This window comes from Dipodomys merriami, unplaced genomic scaffold, assembly GCF_024711535.1.
Source record: "Dipodomys merriami isolate MVZ:Mamm:240054 unplaced genomic scaffold, mDipMer1.0.p SCAF_14, whole genome shotgun sequence".
NCBI lineage: Eukaryota > Metazoa > Chordata > Mammalia > Rodentia > Heteromyidae > Dipodomys > Dipodomys merriami.
Window position 1 is genome coordinate 24,826,232 of NW_027202715.1, and position 14,758 is coordinate 24,840,989.

A 14,758-nucleotide genomic window follows, 5' to 3' on the forward strand; every position below is an offset into this window, starting at 1 on the left:
GCATTTAGACCAGAGAGATGATTTTAAGCAGATGATGTGTGGGCATGTAGATGAAATGGTACACATATTTTGGAGCTCTTCAAAGAGGAGTATCAGAAATGAATTGACGGAGAACTCCTACCTGGTATAGACTGCCTTATCTAAGCTGCAGCTTTCTTGGGTAGGGTCAAGTCTTCTTGGACTTCCTGACATCGAGTCTCAACATAAATGATACTTTCCACCTCCATCTTGCCAGGTGTAGAGCATCTTGAACTCTCTAGATATCAGTTATTTACCCATCTTAATTCATCATATTTCTCTGGCAAGATTTCCATAAACCTGCTACCTTTAGATAAACGTCATTAATAGTACCCTCTTATGTATGATCCTAAAGCTGTACACACACAGAAACCTCCAAAATTGTCTTCTGACATTTAAGATTCATGAAATCTGCCTCCTATAAGTGATTTTACTATCAAGGAACAACCGAAAACATAAGGCTGTCAGAATTTCAAGGACTTTAAATGTGCTTTTGTTTTTAACTCTGTGTAACCTTTCAATCCTGTCTATACGATTGCTGCCAAGTGGGTGATCAGTCTGTGTTTGAGTATCTTCAGTGGTAGAAAGCACACCTCCTTGGAGAAGTGAAAGGCATGTTTGCGACATAGACTTTAGGGTAGGTGTTGCTGTAGTTTCTAATCCAGTCTCACTAATTACTAGCTCTGTGCTCATTAGATGTTACATCACATCTCTATGCATTAGCTTCTTCTCAGTTATAATGTTGCCAATACCTTCAATGGGATACAAAATGATTGAGTGTTTCCCAGGACATAGCAAACACATGGAAATCATTTTGTCTTTTGAGGCAGAACTACTTCAGTAGATTGATTATTAGAAAAATTTCCCATGTAGAGTTGAAGACTGTCTCCTTGAATGTAGTCCTTACTCTGTTAGATCATATAGTCTCATTTCTTATGTCACCTTCAGCCAACCAACAGTGATTTTTCTGGAAACCTGTGTTTAGAAGAATCACAAGGCCTTTCCTAATGGAAGTAAAGGCCAAATGGCTAAGTGATGTCTGCCACTGTCTGAGGATTAGAGGATGGAAGAGAGGGAGAAACTGTAGGTAGTAAGCGAAAATGTTTATAGAGTTCATTTGCTGGTCCTGTATAGCTTTCCATCTTTGGAACCCTGTAGCATGTGACTATTCTTCCATGTCTCTCCAATTCTTCTCATTTCATGAGCTCTGAAGCCAATACTTATCTATTGTGTGTGTGTGTGTGTGTGTGTGTGTGTGTGTGTGTGTGTGTGTGTGTGTGTGTGTGTGTGTGTATGTGGCTAGCTGGATGTTCTCACAGTAATGTCTCTCTTACTTAGTAGATATAACCTCAGAGCAACTGTCAAAAAGCCTTTACTTTTGAACCAATTCATCAACTTCAACAATGACTTATTGAAAACACAATATGAATAAGGAGAGGCAGGTCTCAGTTTATGATACTAACAGAGCAACAATTAAACTTTCAATAAGGAAACATAAAGCTCCAAAACAAGATCTAAACACTAAAAGCACAAAAAACTCAGTCTTTTGGTGTTGAGGCCAAAAGCCCTACTTGCTTTAACAGCCCCTAAGGGCTTCGTTATATGATATCAGAGTACAGTAATTGGTATACACAAAATTGCCTAACTCATCTGGAAAACAATACTTTGAACTCTACTTAAGAAAGCAAGGATATCTATGAGGCTGTTTATAAAGGTCAACAATAATTTAAAAATTAGAGTGTATTGCTGAAAAGAAAATTAAAAATTTCATTATGTAGAATAACTCATTCACAGATAATATTTCATAATCATAGAGGCTTTTAATGACACACAAATTTAGGTAATATGAAATTTGAAAAACAAATACCATACAGTGATAGAGAAAAATCATAAACAAATAGATAAGAAAAGAAAAATATTAAATATATATTTGAATTTATGTGGCAGAGTAACATTTATTCTTAGATCATGTCTAGAGAACTATACTGTTAGAATTATAGCTCTTATTACTGTAGGTTCCTTCAGGTGTATAGTAAAGGGCTGAATCAGCCTTTACTCTGCAGCTGCATTCCAGTTGCAAAATACCAAATGTTTTACAAGACTAGCAGTAGGAAACTGGACAGAGACAATGGTTAAATCATGTAGTAGGTACATTGCCAATTCAAAGGAATTAATTCTAATTCAAATTCATGGCCTTTGCCATGAATTCTAAGAGCTAGAGGCAACTTCTGGGGGTCTGGTGAAAGGAAATGTTGTGACATAATGGCAAGTGGCTGATATTTCCTGAGATGATGACAGCAATTATAAACTGAAAGGGTAATAAATACTGGAGGCATTTATGATCCTGAGAAGCAAGAAGGAAAAGAAAAAGAACCTCTAGGTGTGTCATCATTCAGAAACTCAAGAATGTGGATTATCCTGTGATATTTAGGACCTTGTTAAGGCAGTTAGGCTATTGATACAAATCTCCAGGGTGTTGCATGAGCCCAACTTCCTATGTGGTAACCAAGGGCTCTGTAAATGGCCAAGGAGGAGGATAAACCACATACATACTTTGTTCTGCAGAAAATTATGGAGCTTAGAGAGGAGGCTGTAGAGGGTAGGTTGTTACACAACTCATAGAGACCATTCAACTTAATGCCATATACTTGCCTTCAAATGCTTATGATTGCATTGTCCTCTTCACAATTTCCTCAACATCTTGGTAAAGATCTCCCTTGACTTGCCCATGGGGATCAGGGACAGGGTGTCATGGGAGAGTCTCAAGAAGCCAGTAATGTCTTACAGATCCAGAGTGTAGCAACCATACCCAGTAACCCACTCTCTGAAGCTCCCTTGGTTGTCAGAGACCACGGTTTTGTTGGGAGTAGATTCTAGGAGACCTGAGAGAAACATACAACAACACAGAAGAAAGGAGTGCCATGAGGAACATCTTACTGTTTGCACAGAGCCTTTAAGAAGCTAGAAGTTAAGTAACAATGGTACCAACCCCAAGGTGCAAGTGAGTAGCAAGTACTCTTGAGCACATTGCTCTCTTATATGTGGTTATGGTAGGTTTAGGAAGAAGGAAGTTGATTGATTCATGTCAAGTTCTTGGATAAATTATATGGTCTCAACTTATACTGGTGTGTGTTGTCTTATTTTTCTTTTTGTGGGTGTTCCTCCCACCAAGAGTTAAAAGTACTTACATTGTCACTACTGTTTATTGACAATGATAAGATATTAAACATTAAAGGTAAAATGATGTTCCCTATATACTCATGAAAGGTAACCACTCGAATATTTCACTGCTCATCTTTTCTGAGTTGTCTACCTGTCATCTGTCTATCCATCTGTGTATCATAAATGTTTACATGTAGATGGAAAATTCCTCTACATTTTAATCTGAAACTATGGATATATTGTATATATCTTTGCATATGGTAGATATGTTTGTAATATTTAAAAAATATCTGTAGCACATTTTATAGTGTGTTGTAACTTATTTGATCAATGTTCTAATGGCCACATGTTAGTTTTTTCTAATTTGTTACAATGCTGCAACAAAATTTATCTAACAATATAATATTTTTACTTGCATTTCTATAGGCTAGATTCCTAGAAGTGGCATTTCAAGGTCAAAGGGTAAACATACTAGAAATTTTACAGTTTTATTTTTGTAAGATTTGGCCAATTAAGATTCCTAACATCATGGTGTGAGAATATTTATTTCTTTTACCTCTGGTACCATGTAGAATATAATTCTCAAATTTAAGTATTTTTTATATTGAAAACTGTAAACCAGTTACATTTTTCTGTGTTTATTGTACATTTTCTTTCTTTCTTTCTTTTTTTGTCAGTCGTGGGGCTTGAACTCTGGGCCTGGGCTCTATCTCTCAGTTCTTCAGCTCAAGGTGAGCACTCTACCACTTGAGCCACAGCACCACTTCTGGTTTTCTGAGTGGTTTTTGTAGATAAAGAGTCTCACAGACTTTCCTGCCCGGGCTGGCTTTGAACCATGATCCTCAGATCTCAGTCTCCAGTAACTAGGATTACAGGTGTGAGCCACTGGCACCCAGCACATTTTCATTTCTTATCCCCTCACTTGCTTATCAAATATTTGCCTATATTTCTATTGAGATATTTGTAATTTTTAAATTAGTGTGTAAGAAATGCTTTTGTATTCAATATAAACTCTTTATTAACCTTTTCTTCTGGAGACATCTTATGGTTTGGACATAAACTGTCCCCCCCAAAGGGGGGCTTCGTCCCCAGAAGATGGATCCAAATATCGAAAAGTTATTGGATCATTAAGGGTCTGATTTTATCAACATATTAATCTCTTGATGGATTCATGATATGATGACATTATTGGGTAGTGGAAGATGAAACTTGTTGGAGGAAGAACTTGTTGGAAGATTTGCTCCAGAAAGATATGCCTTGTTCCCAGACCCTTCTTGTCTTCTGCTGCTCTGCAGTGTGGATGATAGTAACTGTGCCCTACCACACCCTTCCACCATGATGTTCCTGCTCACCTCAGTTCCAGAAACAATGGAGCCAGTCAACCATCGACTCTGACCTCTGAAACAGTGAGTCACAACAAATATTTTCTCCTTTAAATTGTTTCTCTCAGGCATTTGTCATAGTGACAAGAAACTAAAACAGCACATGACTTCCAAAGAAACATTTAAGTAGTAAAACCTTTTACTCAATAGGACTTTTATGCTAAAGCTCAATAAATGCAAAAGATGAAAATAGGGCTGAAGAATGTAGTCTTTCAATACTATTGCTCACTAAAAATAAGTCAGGACTCTAGAAACATGGCTAGTTCCAGATCTGAGGCATGAAATACACAAAAGGAACTGAGAACATCTTGATATGCCAGAATGAAACTTGTCAAGATTGTAAGGATAATACGAGTACCCTAGAAACAATCTAAATCAGCTCTCAGGTAGACATCCTATATATGTATGTGTGTGTATGTATGCACATGTGCGTTTATGTGCATGTGCGTATGTGTGTGTGTGTGTGTGTGTGTGTGTGTGTGTGTGTGTGAGAGAGAGAGAGAGAGAGAGAGAGAGAGAGAGAGAGAGAGAGAGAGAGAGAGAGAGAGAGAGAGAGAGAGAGAAAGAAAGAGAGAGAGATCATCAAGGTCATTATCTGCAAAGAATTAAAACACATCAAATTTGTGAGTTCACTAAGATGCTTAAAGAACAATCTTTGTAAGATGGTAAGGAAACAGTTCATTTTGAAAGCTGATAAAGAAATGAGTCATTTCTTCTACTTTTCCAGAACCTCAGGATAACCAGTGCTGATGAGATGTTTTTGTCATAGAAGTTTCCAGATGATAAGGTTATTAAAATTAGAATATTATCAGATAAAATAAGAGATCTTATGCAATGATCTTGATGAGTCCTTCTAGTGGTTCACATTCATTTCATGAGCCCCTAAGGAAAGAAAAGACCTAAGTAATGATTATACATAGACAGTATTACCACAAAGACATCAACATCCACTTACGATTAAAAGCCTTCTAATAAGCATTGGACTTTCACAAAAAATAGTAGCCAAAACTAATCCTAAGCAAACTTCCAGCGATAACTACATAGTTAGACACATACATGGGTTAAGAAGAAAAATATATAAAATTATATCAAGAGGATGCAGTCAGCAAAATCTAGAATTTACAGAATAAAGGACATGATTTAGAAGAGCTGAATGAGGAAGAGATAGAGGAAGAAAGAGATAAATGAGACTTTTAGGTTAACAGAGATTTAAGAGGACTGAGTATGGTGATACCGTCCTGTAATCCTAGCTACTCTGGAGGGAGAGGTCAGAGGATCATGGTATAAAGCTAGCCTGGAAAAAAAGTATGAAACTTCATCTGAGAAATAAACTAAAGAACAAGACAAGCTGGGGACATGAGTCAAGTAGTAGAGTGCTTTTCTAGCAAGCATGAAGCCCTGAGTTTAAACTCTACTAACTGCCAGTGGGGAGAGACAGAGAAGTAGAGATACAGAGATAGAGATTGAGAGATGGGGGTGGAGGACATAGCAACTAATTCCAATGTATGAATGTTATATTGCTTCTGATTTGAACATACACACTTAAGACAATACAAGTCAGCGGAGGGAAATGTGAACACTTACTTGAATAATATTACAAAATGAATGTTAACATTTCAAGCTGGATAATGGTATTTGGTTACTATTATTTTAAAGATTATCTATGCCTAGAAATATATATTGCTAATAGTCATAGAAAATCATGACACAATGTCTAGATTCTGCTACAGAATAATTGGCCAGCAGGGAGAGAATGGGTTTGAAAGAAGACTGGCCATTAATTAGTTGACATTTTGTAAACTACATGAGAGATATCTGGGAATTGGTTATATTCTCCTCTACACACACCCACACACCCATACCCCCTCCCCCACACACATTACCAGTTCTTCTTTTTTCTTTCTTTTTTTTCTGTCAGTTGTGAGGCTTGAACTCTGGACCTGGGCACTGTTTCTGAGCTGTTTGTTCAAGCCTAGCACTCTACCACTTTAAGCTACAGCACCACTTCTGTTTTTTCTGGTGGTTAATTGGAGATAAGAGTTTCATGAACTTTCTTGCCAGGGCTGGCTTTGAACCATGGTCCCTAACTCTCAGTCTCCTGAATAACTAAGATTATAGGCATGAGCTACCAGTGCCCAGCTATATTTCACTAGTTCTATCTACTTTATGTGTTACCTGCTTCATAGCTAGGATGACAGATACATGCCATCATGCCTTGGTTTTACTGCTGACAAAGTGCCGCACAACTATTTTTCCAGAACTACACTCTTCTAGATCTTAGCCTCCCATGTACTGGGATAACAGACCTACCCCAATGGAGTGAGTTGTTGGTGGATGAGGTCTTGCAAAGACCCACACTGGCCAAGAACCATAATCCTCCTGGGATTATAGACACCAGCCAGCCTATAGTACCTTGTCAGGCCTTCAGAGTTTTGCAGAAGCAAAGAGGCTTCTCAACATGTGTTGTATGGGGCTAGTTTCATCAGATCACTCAGGGAACTTGTTATTTTACAGAAGTCTGAAAAGAAGTTCTTCAGATTATGTGGTCCCATAGACCTCTTCCTGGTTTACTGACCATTGGCACAAGCAAACTCAGGGCCCATTAACAAATCTAGCAATATGAGATCTGTTTTACATGGCAAGCTAAAGGCCCTGACAGAAGTTTTTTGGGCTAGCATTGCAAGACTGGCTCCACCCAGGTCAACAGAAGTCTTAATTGTTTCTAAGGTAGTGGTTCACATGTGCCATGCAGCAGAACCACTTAAAAATATAGCTTTCTAGCGGAGTGTTGGAGGCTTGTATCTATAATCCTATTCAGGAGGCTGAGATCTGATAATCGCTGTTCAAAGGCAGTCCCAAGAGAAAAGTGGTGAAAACTCTTAGCTCCAACTAACCAGCCAAATGCTGAAAGTGGAATTGTGGCTCAAATGCCAGGCCAAGGCCTTGATTTCAAACCCAAATACCAACACACACACACACACACACACACACACACACACACACACACACACACACACACACACACACACACACACACACACACACTCCACAAACAGTTATAGGACCCTGGACCCTTCCTCCAAAGATCTGGGTTTGTGAGATCCAGGCAGGCTATTGCCCAAAAAGAAAATGTTCCACTAGTGATTCTGTGGACTTTCAGTAGTTACCTAAGCTATGTCCTCAGCCTGAAGGTAGCCTTGGCCTACAGAGCTGTAGTCTAATACCAACATTCCTTTACATTGTTCTCCTTCTTGGTAGGAGGCTGAAACCATCACCTCCCTGACCCCATCTGTGAAAATTTACCTCAGACACATGGATGAGATTCGAGGTCTATTCTTTCTCACCTCAGGTCCCTGGATCTCCAGTAAATATTTGTTTTCTGAAGTTGGAACTTTATGCTTTTATGGGTCCTTCCTCTGCATTCTCAGTAGGCAGCCCTTCTACTTCAGAGCTGAATTGTCTCACTTCCTTGTTTTAAACCAGCATTTTAAACTAATTTCTAGAGGTGGGACTTCTTGCTTGCTGCCATTACTCTCTGGTTTGATACTTCCAATTGGTATTCTATTTGCAAGTTATCTCAGAGATAGGATTCGTTCTCGGCTTAGAAGTTTGGCTGATTCTTCTCAATACCTCGACTGACTTTTGCTTTTCTATTCTATAACCTTATTGACTAATCAAACTAGTTTTTCTCACATCTGCTGGTTAACAGATGATGGCTCCAGAGTTTGCCTGAATACAATTATTTATTGCTTTATTGATGGGCTACTTATTACTCTGTTAAGTACTATAGGGTGTTTAATTATGTGTAAGGGAAGTGCAAAAGCAGCTGCTGAAAGCTGGAGTTTAAGAGGCTCAGTACCTGAGTTCCTGACAATATGTCATAAAACAGCTTTAAAACACATGCATACACAAAGGACACACCTCATTCCAAAGTTTAAGGAGCTTGGAGGCAAAATGGGCTTAAAGAACTAACTGCCTTGCCACTCTGTGGTTTGATATTAGCCACAGCACAGGCAATGAAATGCTTTAAATGAAAAGGAGACATTGTGGGGCTTTCATGTATTTTCTACTCATTGCTGATGATTGACAAGGGGGTGGTGATAAAGGCCACAGTCAGATGGGACTGCAAAGTGGCTCCTGTTGGACTTGGGCCATTGGATATGGCCCAATGGCCTAATTTCATGGAATCAGAGCTTCTTTCTGCTTGGTGGTCAACTTCTACCATTCCATAGGGCAGCCATATTGCTCTGGGAGAGAAGTGTTTGTTAGAATCATGACCAGTGGACTGTTATACCACTCATCCTCATTTGCATTCTATTCTGTTCCTGCCAGCATGAATGAATGCCCTGGCATGGGACCAATGAGTTCAGTATCTTAAGAGGCCTTGGTGAACTGGATTTGCGTTCATGTTTGAGTAATTTCTTGATAGCTAAGTCTTGACTTGACAAAGGGAGAAGAAAGATTTTTTTTCACTCTTCAGAATAGTGATTTTTCAAGTTGTACCCTGAGCCACCTAGGGTTCCATATTTCAAGGAGAAGCCATTCTCTGCATATGCTAAGCTAAAGCAGTGATATCTTTGGTCAGAAAATCTAGGTTGGGAACCTGTGGTGGGGTCAGTCTTGCAAGCCCACGTCTCCTCGTGTAGATCACCTCCATCCTAAAACTGTTCTGTCCTAAACAGGATCTGCTCCACTTATTATTTAGGGAGGGGGAAATACTTCACTTTTTCTATTCTCCTACAAAATCAAAAATAATTTATATATTTAATACCTCAGTAAATGTATAGATGCCAATATAAATAATGTATATGATGGGTCACTTTGGAGTGAGAGTTAAAATTTTGCCTTTGCCATTTTTTACTTTGAGGACCCTGTAAGAGTCCCTTAATTTCTCTGAACCCAACTTTCTTACTTATAAGTAGGACAAAATAATAGTGACATTGAAAGCCCCTTATGGGCATTAGTAAGTCAATAGATATAAAAAAGCCCAGCTCTATTTCTGACACATGATGAATAAGAAAATATTAATATTCCTCTTTTTTTGGTAATAAAAATAAAGATCACATTAGACTTTTAATATATTTCTTCCTGGAACTTTTTTTGTCCATCAAACTATTATAGATTATATACTCATAAAGTTATGGTATGTAAAAGTATCTGGATTATAAACTTGCATTTAAAAGATAATGTATTGTGAAAGTAAATTTTTATCAACATATACTTTCTGGAAGTTTAGGAAAATAGTTATGAAATTGGAATCATATGTTTTATGCAATTACATATTCTATTTTTAAACTCTATTCTACACAGTCTCCTTTTGGGGAGCCTTGCTTATTTTTCAAACTTAACTCTGTCCTCAAAAGTTCCTAGGAACTAAGTTTGTTCAAGTACATTAAAAAAGTTATCTACAAAACTTAAAAAGGCTACTTATTATGTCCTCTATAATAAGGGATATTTAAGTAAAAATGAGTACTCACCGAAATTCAAGGCTTGGGCGTCTACACCCCATGGTGGATGAGTGACTCAGCTAAATTTTGGTTCTTCCACTTTTCAGCTTTAATGTGACCTTTGGAATGTTCTTCTGAATCTCTGAGCTTTACTTTGATATTATTAAAGAGAAAACTAATAGCACCTAACCAAGACTTCTTTTCTGAAAAAAAAAAATACCATAGCTTAGACATTTAGCAAAGGCATTTAGCAGATCAGTAAATGAACAGCAAGCTGGGAATTATTATTTGAATCTTAAATTCTCCTAATTTAAAGTGAGCTCACTGAAATGCAATAAAGGGGAAAAGTTATACTACCTAGGATTGCCTTACTTAAATTTATTCTGATTGTTAGGAATAACAGGATGACAGAATTGGTGAGGGGTAGGGGGTGGGGGAAGGGAAGGGACCATAGCTTTGTCTTCTTTTGTAAAGTGTGATCTTCACTTAAATGGTCAGTGGAGAGATGGTCAACACTTTCTTATAAATTATTTTCTCTCAGGATTCTAGAAGTCCATATATATATATATATATATATATATATATATGTATATAGACTTTTTCTATTATATTTGAGTAATATATGGTATTATATGGTATAATATATGGTATTATAGAAAGTAAAGTGCCAGGCAAATATTTAAAACTCTCTTTAGCTTCAGGTAGACCTGTGCTTTTATTTTGTATAGTCTGAGCAAATGTGTTATTTTTTATAAGCCTTATTTTTTATCAACTTTGTAATAGATTTAATAAAAAGGCATTACTTTTGTATTATTCATGTTAACTAGCACATAATTAGTGTGAAAGCATTTGATGGAATCACCCTATGGTGTTTAGGCTATGGTGGTTTTAGGTTTCTATCTCCTGATTTGGTGTCTGAAAGGCCCTGCTTGCTTATCCCATTCCAGCCAACTCCCAAAAGATGATTTTATTGCTCTGATGACCCCTATCGATTCTCCTCTTGGTTTATCTCAATCTGTGTGTGTGTGTGTGTGTGTGTGTGTGTGTGTGTGTGTGTGTGTGTGTGTGTGTGTGTGTGCGCCTATATGGTGGCTTCAAGCTCCCTTGGCTTTCTTGCTCACAGCTGGCTCTCAATCACTTGAACCAAACATCCAGCCTGGCATTTTGCAGATTATTTGGAAATGGAGTCTCAGGTTTTTCTTCTTAGATTGGCTTTATGTTGTAATCCTCCATGTCTCAGCCTTGTTAGTAGCTGGGATTATAAATTTGAGCCATCAGACTAGCTGGGCATATTCAAGATGTTTATAAACAGCCTATTCTGGACATGAGTTTTGAGAATCTACTTGGGCTTAGTGATCATTGATGCTCATACCTATTCTGATCAACCATTACGTATTCAAATGGAATTTCTTACACTCATGAATATCCCTCTTAAGTCCCTGGGTCACAAACACAAATCTGGCTTGGGGTAATTTGGAAGCCTAGAGAAGCACTCTTGGATATTATCAGAATTATTCATAAATATAAAGCTCTTACCTACTCAGAAATGAGAAAACATATATAAAAGAAATGTACTCATTACTTTGCTCATGTAATTGTAACCCCTCTGTACAGTATTTTCACAATAAAAAACTTATTTTTTAAAAAAGAACTATATAAACTATAATTTACTTTATTAAATACATATCAGGATGTCTGCTTAGAGCTTCACTTTCTGGACAGTTTTGTCTCTGTTTTAGAACGGAGGAAGTCTATACCATGGAAGTTAAACAACTTACTTGAAGATAAATAAATAGCTTCCAAATAGTGGGATTTGGTAGCTTACTATTGAGCTATTGTAGCAGCATTGCCTCCTTACCACATGCCAGTTACTGTATCAAGCCTAGTATGGCATACTTTTCCAGCCACATATCATTAAATGCTCTGAGACTGGTATTATACAAATGAAGTAATGAGACTTGGAAATGAAATATGTTGCTCAAGGTTTTTCAGTTAGAAGGAGTAGTGGGATTTAAACCTCATGTCTCACATCAAGCCTGAGCTTATAAATTTTCCTATGAAAAGTGGGAGCTGTCACAACACTAAATACAGAGCAAATAATATCTGTTTAACATTTAAAATGTTTAATTATCTGATATTTTATTCTGTATTTTTCTCATTCAGGAAATGTGGATTGAGCTCATTCAATGTGAGTCACTGTACTAGACATAAACAAGAACCTCGTTAAATTCAAAATCTACTTCTTACATCAAGGCACTGCACCAAAGTGGTCTGTTAGGGTCCTTCATGACCCCTGACCCTGATAACAAACCATGTCAGCCTGCTACCCAACTGTAAACTCTTGCATTTATCTCCTTGAGAGTTTCCTTTGGCCACCAAAGCCTTGTTGCCTGGCCAGTCTGACATGCTGGGGTATTAATGTCTCCCAGGAACATCCAAAGACAGGGCTTAGTGTATAAATACCCTAGATACAACCTCTCTGGTGGGATAATTCTGAGGTAAGTGCTCTACTCTGGTCCTCAGAAGTTCTCCATGGGGAATAAACTCCAGTTACTCACAATCATACCTGACATGGTGTTATACCTAGTATTGACTGTCATCCATATTTTGTCCTATCTTCCTACTCTACAGCTACATGTTTCCTTCTCCCCCCAAATCAACTTCTGGTATTGAGAACATCTCAGGGTCTGCTTCTAAGGGAACAAAAGTTAAATTAGGTCTCTTAGGGTTCCTCTGTTTTATCATTGATAGATATTTTAACAGGAGGTTATATTTAAATTCTTAGGAATTAATTCTTGACCTCCTAGCTGTTTAAGTCTTGTTTGAGTCAACCACTCCATAAGTTATTTGGAACTGGTGGGAGTAGCCACCTACTATATCTTGTCACCTTAGGAGATGCTGAAGATGTTGAAGAGATAATGTGTACCAGTGGGGTTTTTTTCCTGAGAGAAAGCTGTTCTTGCTTTGTAGGAATTTAAGAGGTCCGCAAAAGCAATGAATATTCAGAACCTAATGACAAATATGGTACTGACAATACCATAATCAAAGAAAACATCCTTTTCATTGAATCCTTATTATTTCATAGTTAAGTACTTATTGCTCTAGTGGAGAGGGGAGATATATATCAGTTTTGGTCAGGTAAAGAATAAGTCTGAAAAGGTGAGCCTGGGAGCCATCCTTATCTCCTTCGAGGCTATTTTCATTCTGTTGCTCAACAAAAGTTTATTGAACTTTAATGGAGTTTGAGCTTCAGGCTAGGCAATGTGGAACACATATAAACACACAAAAAATGGAGAAAACACACAGCTCCATGTAAGGTTCATGAATCTGGGAACACCTACTGAAATACCCACTTTTCAGGGTTCATTTGGGTGATAATACATTTCATCCTGGAGTACAATCAGAAAATCAAATTGACTTTGATATGTTTGCTTGATTTTAAAAATATAATCCCAGAGGGGAAGTGGCCTGTCTGTGGAGACAAATGGTTACGATTCTCAAAATAGATTTTTACTGTATTTTTACTCAGCCACAAAACATTCTCTTGTAGAGTCTTAACCTAATTTCCCAGAGTTTTCTGGTCTATCTTTCTCCTCTAATTTTAATGTTCTGCCAACGTTTTTAAGGTCTCAGTTGGTTAATGTTTAATGCTCTCCACGACCAGTGTTTGATGTTTACACTTTATTGGGCTAACCAAATTTGTAGAGCAAATTAAATGTGTGCAGGTCTTTGGCAAGCCACGTTTAGATATGTGTTGCTCAGAGACCATCTCCTTGTTCAATACTGCATGCCCCAAATAGTTTCAATTAACTGTTCTTCTTTCCTGGCAATGTCTGCAGCTGTCTGCATTGCTTTTGGGGAGCTATTATTTCCTAGACTTACAAATGTTACAACCTCATACCCTTTGCTTCCAAAAAGCATGTCACCACAGAGAGCTCCACTTCTATGTGAAATGAGAGCCCCAGCAACAGGTAACCTATTAAACCAGAATGACCAAAGACCAGAAAAATACTCTGGGGCTGGATCAGAGGAAACAGGGAGGGAAGGTTCTGTTTGGAGAAAGAAGTAAGAATTGAAGTTGGTATTTTTGTTAACACACACACACACACACACACACACACACACACACACACACACACACACACGAAAACATATAGGAAAAATAAAAAAAAAGTACAGGAAGAATAAACCCAGTTTAGGTAAAAAGCCCTTATTACAATTACCTAAAAATATTATTTTTCAATCCATTAATTTAATGTTAGTCTTTTTTTGAACAAATTGATAAGGTAATTTATTTCTACACAATGTAGATCGGGGAAACCAAAGCCTATGTTCTATGTCCAGCCAAGTAAAGCCTTTGCAGTGTGACCTTGGCCAAGCCCTCTGGTTCACCCAACTGCATATTATCTATGAGAGAAGAGTTGTCCATGTTCTTCTCTACTGTATCTTCCAGTTTGAACATCTGGGGATTCAGTGCTATCTTTATCCCCAATTATCAAATTCTTGGGGGAGTGGAACACACCGCTTGCAACCATCTTTTTAAAAGATATGTTTCACAAATAATGGCCCACTCAACTACAACTTAATAGTCCTTAAAGAGTGCCTTGATCAGGGCTATTAGTAATTCTTTCTCCATTTTTCCAAACTAGTATTATCTTTCAGCCTTGCTGAGAGATAGCTGGTTTTTGACCCACTGTGAGAAAGAAAAAAAAAATTAAGGAGGTTCTAGGATTTAATCAACAGATGAAA

General features: G+C 37.6%; 1 long non-coding RNA gene across 1 annotated transcript in view; it reads right to left on the reverse strand.

Moving 5' to 3' along the window:
- The window catches only part of LOC138825763 (uncharacterized), a 31,059-nt gene extending 20,952 nt beyond the window's left edge, over positions 1 to 10,107 (reverse strand). Inside the window, exons 1-2 of the long non-coding RNA XR_011371508.1 lie at positions 10,040 to 10,107; positions 2,671 to 2,900 (exon numbers count right to left, since the gene is read on the reverse strand). This is a non-coding gene — a long non-coding RNA (uncharacterized lncRNA). The remainder of the gene's footprint in view (positions 1 to 2,670; positions 2,901 to 10,039) is intronic.
- Positions 10,108 to 14,758: the final 4,651 nt, after the last annotated feature.